Source organism: Rhinopithecus bieti, unplaced genomic scaffold (assembly GCF_001698545.2).
Source record: "Rhinopithecus bieti isolate Rb0 unplaced genomic scaffold, ASM169854v2 scaffold_23405, whole genome shotgun sequence".
Lineage (NCBI taxonomy): Eukaryota > Metazoa > Chordata > Mammalia > Primates > Cercopithecidae > Rhinopithecus > Rhinopithecus bieti.
In genome coordinates, this window is record NW_016811519.1 from 2,838,451 (window position 1) to 2,847,497 (window position 9,047).

The 9,047-nt window shown below is 35.6% G+C and overlaps 1 protein-coding gene across 1 annotated transcript in view; it reads right to left on the reverse strand.

Moving 5' to 3' along the window:
- Positions 1–9,047, reverse strand: part of CFAP54 (cilia and flagella associated protein 54) — a 374,000-nt gene that overhangs the window by 229,282 nt on the left and 135,671 nt on the right.

Consider the following 9,047-nt stretch of genomic DNA (forward strand, 5'->3'; position numbering starts at 1 on the left):
CAATGTAGCAAAATTTTGTCTAACATTAGTTAGACTCTAGAGGAAATAAAACATCAGTTGAATATAGATGAGATGACTTCATAACTGCATATTCAATACACTCCAGAAAAAAAATATACTCAAATTTTAGCTAATAGTTTGGATTTCAAGTATAATATATATTCAATTTTTAAAAATCATCCTAGCTAAACTTAAAGTAGTCCAACTATTTGCATATATAGTTGTTTATAGAACATATCGTTCCAAGCATATTTTCAGTTTTTTTGTTCTGTTAGCAATGTTGCTAACCCATTGGTCCGCACCATTCTACCTGATTTATGTTGTTCACTTATATATTGTTCAGAATCTAAATCAATACACACACACATACAAGAAGAAAAGAAAGATGGATAGGAAGAAGGCAGGCAGATGTTGTTGAAACAGAGGAGGAAACATTTGAAGAAAGAATGAAGGACAGCTTTCTTTTATTGTGTAGTGTTTACATTATCACTCAGTTCTAAATATTTTTTAGTTTATTGATGATTTGCTTTTAATCCAAGAGTTTTAGGGCTTTTGTCATTGTTCAGTTGGTTTTAGTGATGTTATTTGGTTTTCCAATAAACGTGAATCTTTTTAATAGCTGATCCTGAAAGTTAAAAATATAATTTCCAAAATGAAAATCAATCTTGTCCCCATGTCAGTAGATCAATTCTCCTCAAAAGGCCAAGATGAGTCAACAGTCGGTTGCAACTTCCTTGCTACGGAGAGTGTGATAGTTCAGGGAGATCAGCGACAGGATAGGCTTCCTCCAGGTATCTTGGCAAGGGAATGACAGACTCCAGGTGGCTTGGAACGGAATTCACAGCCAGCCCACAGAGGATACAGAATGCTTTTCCTCTATCATCTGAACAGTTCTTAACATTCAGGTGCTCCAGTAACCTGATTTGTGTCTCCATGAGCAACAGGTCTGAGTACACCCACAGAGAGGGAGCTCCACAAGGACAATCAGCACAAATGCTCAGTGATGTGAAGCCACAAGAGGAAGCAGATAAACACCTGAATTAAAAAATATTTAGGAATCCTGAAACTACCTTCTATACATTCTAGCTTAAGGAAATGAGCTAGCGTATTGACATTAGCAGAATCAGGATTCTCACCATTAGGGAAAAGAGTTACAATTAGAAAAAGAGAAAACTCTGGAAAGTATCCTGTGGTTTTGAAATGGAATTCCAGGTATTAGAATGAATTTATGGTTTTAGATACATATATATATAGAGAGAGAGAGAATGCTATATTTAGATAGATATGTTTAGACAGATGATTGATAGATTTAGATAGATAAATTTACCTGAACAAATATATTTCCTAGCTCAGTCTATCGAGAGGAACTGGAAGCAAAGCCACATTAGTAGCCCTCACAACTTAGCTTCTAAATACCACTTCTCACTAAAAGAAATCACTTGACTCCAGGGCTATACAAGGTGTGTACAAGACGAATATCTTGTGGTAAGAAGTAGCTCAACGAAATGATGGAAACATGTCAAAAACTGAAGAGCTAGCCAAATCTAGAGCAATTTGAGAATCAAAATAAACAATAATATTAATTTGATAAAGAATATCCACAGAACAAAACCTACCACAAATACCATTCTCAATGCTAAAATGTTGAAAATACGAAAGTGTTCCCTATGAAATGGGAATCAGACAAACATGCTCACTAACATCACTTTTATTTTAGCATTGTATTGATGGGCTTAGCCAGAATAATAAGGAAGAAAAAGGAAAAGGGGAAAAGGATTGGAAAGTCAATATACAAAAATAACTCTATTTCTACATATCATCAATAAACAAAGAGTTCTAAAAGAATCATTCCCAGTAACTTCAAAAACATACCTAGAAATTAATCAAAGCAAAGATATGTAAGATCTATTCACAGGAAGCAGCAATTACAAAGATAATTTAAAAACATATAGAACTAAATGAGAATGAAAACACTTTTAGTAAAAATTGTAGGATGCAGGCCAGGTGCAGTGGCTCATGCCTGTAATCCCAGCACTTTGAGAGGCTGAGCCAGGAGGATCACTTGGGCTCAGGAGTTCAAGATCAGTCTGGGCAACATAGCGAGGCCCTGTCTCTACAAAAAAAAAAAAAATTAGCCAGGCGTGGTGGTACATGCCTGTAGCCCTAGCTAATCAGGAGACTGAAGTAGGAGGATTGCTTAAGCCCAGGATTTTGAGGCTGCAGTGAGCTATGATGGTAGCACTGAACTCCAGCCTGGGTGACCAAAAAATAGATAGATAGATAGATAGATAGATAGACAGATAGATAGATAGATAGACAGACAGACAGATAGATATACACACACACACATATACACACATATATATGTATATATAAAATGATGCAGCTAAAAGATGGTTAGAAGAAAACTTAAATGTTCATGTTTTCTGGATTCAAAGCAATCCCAACCATACTTCTAGCAAGCTCTTTGTTTTTAAATTACCATTGTACAGTGTGTGTCACTTCATGACAGGGATACATTCTGGGAAATGTGTTGTTAGGTGATTTTATTGTTGTTTCAACATCATAGGGTGTTCTTACACAAACCTAAATGGTATAGCCTACTACACACCTAGGCTACAAACCTCTGTAGCAGATTAGGATAACAAACACTGTAGGCAATTATGACATGATGGTATTTGTACATCTAAACATAGAAAAGGTACAGTGAAAATATGATTTTATAATTGTATAGGACCACCGGTATACATGCAGTCCATCATTGATCAAAATGTTATGCAACATGTGAATGTAATTTCAATCTTTCCTCATTAATTATTTCTCTGTTTCTCCTTCAGATTTTAAATGTATAGAATCTTTTGGTTAACTTTTCAAAACTGGTTTTATCTTAATTGCATTGAAATAAAATATGGTTCACATGATTCCAATTACTTGAAATTTCTTGAGACTTGCTTTAGAGCCAATAGTATAAAAAAAAAGATTACAGACTCAAAGAGACATAGTAATCTCAAAGAAATTGAATCTGTTGGTAAAAATGTGCAGGTATGGTGTGGTATACTACAAACACATATTTGGTACCTGTCCCCTGGTTTCTGGCACAGAGATCTTAAAACCCTTGGAATTTCCAGAGTGAAAGAAATGTGTTACTCACCGAAAGTCCCTGTGGAATATATGTAAGTCTATGCTTAGGAGGCGACTCAGGGTAGAGCCTCTAGCTAGGCTCAGGATAGAGGTTATCTTAATCATCACTAAACACATGATTAGAGGGTGAGACCTTTCAGCCCCACCCCTCCCACCGCCTGGAGGGGAGGGTGGCTGCAAGCCAGGCTATGAAAACTCTTGAACTAGGAGGTTCAGGGTGCTTCCAGGTAGGTACAACCACAAGCTAGGAGGGTGGTGCCCTCAATTCTACAGGGACAGAAGCTCCTGTGCTCAGGACCCGTCTGGACTTTGCCCTTGGCATGTACCTCCTGACCTGGCTGTTCATTTGTATCTTTTACATTAAGCTAGTAAACATGTAAGGTGTTTTTCTGAGTTTTGTGAGCTATTGTAGCAAATTTTTGAACCTGAGGAGGGAATCTCTGAATTTATAGTCAGCTAGGCAGAAGTGTGGGTATCCTGGGATCACATTTGTGACTGGCCTCTGAAGTGGTGGCAGTGTTGTGGAACCAAGCCCTTTAACTTGTGGGATGTGCTGCTAACTCTGTGTCGACAGTGTCAGCATTAAATTGTCTTTTCATACTATAATTATGCAGGATGTTATCCTAAGGAGAAATTCCATGAAGTGCATATGGGGCTGTCCGGTTGGTGCTGGAGAATTGGTTGGTGCTGGAAAACACCATATGGTTTGTGTCAGAAGTGGTATCAGCAAAAAGATACCACACATCCTTTAACATTTACGTAATAATGCAGTTTGTTGCATGATCATATTAAAGAAAAAAAATCAATGAAAAAGACATATTAAACAAAATTCAACATAATTTATAACAAAACTCTTAGAAAATAAAAAATGGATGACAGTTTCCTAAATGTGATAAAGGATTTCATCCCGAACCCCAAAGCAAATACAGTACTTAGAAGGGAAATAATAAATATATTTTTAAAATCCATATTACAGACAAGTTTATTCTAAAATGTATATGAAATAGTACAAGAAATAGATCTTTAAATTCATGTTACAGACAAGCTTATTCTAAAATGTATATGAAATGGTACAGATCCTAGAATAGCTAAAAAAATTTTGTAAAACAATAAAGTGCAAAGAATCACTCTACTTGATTTTAAGGTTTACTCTATAACTACAGTAATCAAGAAAGAGAATGTGGTATTGGCAGAGAGAAGCACATAGATCAACGGAACAGAATACAGAACTCAGAAATACATCTGCACAAATATGTCCAGCTGATTTTTTACAAAGGTACAAAAGTGATTCAATGGAGGAAGGATAGTCTTTTCAAGAAATGACACTGGAACAATTAGATATCCGCAGGTAAAAACATGAAGTTCAATCTAAACCTCATATCTTATGTAAAAAATTAACTCAAAATGAATCACAACTTAAATGGAAAACATGAAACTATAAAACTTAGCAGGGGAAAAAAAGGACCTACGATTAGGCAAAAAGTTTTGAGGTTTGCCACCAAAAGCACAACCCATTAAAGGAAAAATTGATAAGTTGGACCTCATCAAGATTTAAAAATTGTGCTCTGCCAAAGATTCTGTGAAGAGGATGAGAAGACAAGCTACATACTGGGAAAAAGTTTTGCCAATAACATATGCAACAAAGGCCTTGTATCTAGAATACATAAAGAACTCTCAAAATTCAACAGAAAAATAAAAACAGTCCAATTAGAAAATGAGCAAAAGACATAAACAGACATTTCACTAAAGATGATATATAGATGGCAAGTAACCATATAAAAAGATGTTTGGCTGGGCACAGTGGCTCACGCCTGTAATCCCAACACTGGGAGGCTGAGGTGGGTGGATCACAAGGTCAGGAGTTCAAGACCAGCCTGACCAACATGGTGAAACCCTGTCTCTACTAAAAACACAAAAATTAGTCAAACGAGGTGGTGGTACATGCCTGTAATCCCATCTACTCAGGAAGCTGAGACAGGAGAATCACTTGAACCAGGGAGGCGGAGGTTGCAGTGAGCCGAGATTGCGTCACTGCACTCCAGTCTGGGCGACAGAGCAGGACTCCATCTCAAAAAAAAAAAGATGTTCACTATCATTAGCCATTAGAGAAATGCAAATTAAGGCCATGAGATATCACTATGCACCTATTTTAATAGCTAAAATTTAAAAAACCGTAATAATACTCAATGCTGGAAAGCATGAGTAGAAACTAGATCATTCATATACTGTTAATGCGAATGTAAAAATGAGGAGCTAGTCTGCAAAAGAGTGGAGGATGTCTTACAAAATTAAACATGCTTACCATTCGACCAAGCAATTGCACTCTTGGGTATTTATCACAGAAAAATGAAGATTTATGTTTATGTAAAAACTGCACATGAATGTTCATCACAGTATTATTCCTAATAGTCAAATGCTATTGGGTTGGAAACAATCAACAATCTAAGTGCTCTTCAATAGGTAAATGGTAATAAAATATGGAACATTTATGCCATGGAATACTACTAAGCAATAATAAGTGAATTCTTGGATACACACAGCTTGGGTGACTCTCAAGGGAATTATGCTAAGTGAGACAAAAAGTCAGTCTCAAAAGGTTACATACTGTAGTGGTCATACAAATTCTACAGATTGCGTAGAATACACACACAGACACACAAACACACACACATGTGCATGCAAACTTGCTGTAATCCAAATAAGGTCAGTGGATTATATCAATGTCAATTTCCTGGTTGTGATATTGTACTATAGTTGTACAGCTATCATTAGAAACTGGATGAAGGGTATATGGGATCTCTCTGTATTATTTCTTATAACTGCACATGAATCTATAATTATCTGGAAATAAAAAAGTTTTAAATACGCATCTTACAAGGATGTCCACAATCCACAAATGCTTTTCCTGATTAAACTCTTAAGTCCTAGCCTGTAGGCTAAATATGAAAAGGAAAGAAGAGGCTGGAACATTAGAAAGGAATAAGCAAAACATTATCTCTTCAGATTATGACTGTCCACAGACACACAAAAAACTGTATCTACAAATAAATTATCAAGTTGTTTAGAAGATCAGTATGCAAAAAAATCAATTATACATCTATACAAAGAATAGAAAAATTCAAAAATGTAATTTTAAAATAGCATTTACACTAATATCAAAAAAGAGTTCCTTGATATATCTAACAAAAGATATATAACATGGTTATGGAGAAAATCATAGAAATTTATTGAAAGGCATTAAAGACCTAAGAAAGTGATCTGTCTACTAATAGAAAAACACAACAGTGTAAAAAAAAATAAATAATTTTAAAACCTTCCTATACCAATATATACATTCAATTCTATCTTTATCAAAATCATAGTAGAGTTTTTTGTATTAATCAAAAAATCATTCCATTTTGTGGAATAATACCCAAGACTTGCATGAAGGAAAAGAATATTCTGGAGAAACTTGTTCCTCAGACAGCAAAACTCAATTTAAAGCTAGAGTAATTACGATGGTTTGATATTGACTCAGGAATAAGTTAACAGACTAATCAAACAGAGAAGAGATCCCAAAGCTACATATATGAAAACTTGCTAAGTGATAAAGTTAACAGTGAAAATAGAATAGACTACTCAATAAACTGTGCTGGTCAACTGAATACCGGTTACAAAACTAAAAAAAAGAGAGTGAAGGGGACTCATCTTCTCACCATACGCAAAAACAAATTAATGAAATTCCTAAATGTGAAAATCAAAAATTTAAATTCACAAAGAGAGTATCTTTACTACCCCAGATTAGGAAAGAATTTCCAAAACAATAAAGGGAAACATTGATATATTTGACTCCATTAAGAATTAAAACTTCTGAATTAATTATTAAAGAACTTTAAAATGTGAACTGATGAGCCACAAACTGGGAGAAGCATTAGCATCCAAACTTATAAAACTAAGTAAGAAAACAAAAGTTTTTAAATGTGCAAAGAATACAAACAAGCAGTCCTGAGACTAGAAAAACCGTTGGGCCAAATAAAAATATGAAAAGATGCCTAACCTTAGGAATCAAATAAAAGGAAAATTGAAACGACAATGAACAACAATGAGGCAAAATTTCATACCACATAGTTCCACAAAAATGTGATAATAAAATCAAGCGTTGGTGAAGACCTTGAATAATGGAAAATTTTCACAACATTGGTAAAAATTTAAGAGCAACTTAGCAATATCTAGTAATGCTAAAATGTTCATATCTTGAAAACCACAACCCTATATATTTACCCTACAGAAACTCTCACACATACATAAGGAGATATATACAAGTTATGTCCTTTGTAACATTGTTTACAACAGTGAAAAGTTAGAATTTAAATGTTTATTTATGGGAGACTGAATAAATCATTTAAAAAATTTATTATACAATGTATAATATATATTATATAATATATGCGTAATAAATATATATTATTTATACTGTGCATATTAAATTATGTGTGTTATTCATATTTGTGTATATGTATTATGCATACAGAAATATGCATACAATAAATACAATGCATTATACTATTACTATATAATTTATTTATTATATGATATTTATTTAGTATATAATGAAATACCATTCAGCAGTGAAATTAAGAAAGTGGACTTATGTATAAGTGACATTTCAAAAAATCACAAACATAATATTGAGAGAAAAAAAGCAAATTTCCAAAGCAAATCAGAAAAAATTATAGCATGCATTATTTGGGGCTATATACATATGTGGTTGACATACGAATTCACTCATCAGCATAAGAATAACGAAATTTGGGGATAGTATTATTTCCAGGATAGAGGAAAACAGAAATGCATACCAGGATGGGTACACAGGGATTTCAACTGCGTTTGAAAGGTTTTACATGTTAAATGACATAGTTGTTATGTTATTTTTTATACCCATATGTCATAATTTAAATAAAGAAAATGAAAGAATAATCAAAGAGACAGTGGGCAAATGCAAATAAAAACAAAGCGGAATTTGTTCTATTAATATCTATGTTGTGTAAATTAAAATCAAAATCACTAAACAGGTATAGAAAAACATTAGATCATGAAGGTAAGATATATAATGTATAAGAATTAAAAATTCTTATACATATGTACTTATAAAAATAGAAACTACTAAAAACATGTAGAGGTGGAGCAAGATGGCCGAATAGGAACAGCTCCAGTCTCCAACACCCAGCGCAAGCAACACAGAAGACCGGTGATATCTGCATTTTCAACTGAGGTACTGGGTTCATCTCACTAGGGAGTGCCGGACAATCGGTGCTGGTCAGCTGCTGCAGCCTGACCAGCGAGATCTGAAGCAGGGCGAGGCATTGCCTCACCTGGGAAGCCCAAGGGGGAAGGGAATCCCTTTTCCTAGCCAGGGGAACTGAGACACACAACACCTGGAAAATCGGGTAATTCCCACCCCAATACTGCGCTTTAAGCAAATGGGCACACCAGGAGATTATACCCACACCTGGCCGGGAGGGTCCCATGGCCACGGAGCCTCCCTCATTGCTAGCACAGCAGTCTGTGATCTAACAGCAAGGCAGCAACGAGGCTGGGGGAGGGGTGCCCACCATTGCTGAGGCTTAAGTAGGTAAACAAAGCCGCTGGGAAGCTCGAACTGGGTGGAGCTCAGAGCAGCTCAAGGAAACCTGCCTGTCTCTGTAGACTCCACCTCTGGGGACAGGGCACAGCTAAACAACAACAAAAAAAGCAGCAGAAACCTGTGCAGACGCGAACGACTCTGTCTGACAGCTTTGAAGAGAGCAGTGGATCTCCCAACACGGAGGTTGAGATCTGAGAACGGACAGACTGCCTGCTCAAGTGGGTCCCTGACCCCTGAGTAGCCTAACTGGGAGACATCCCCCACTAGGGGCAGTCTGACACTA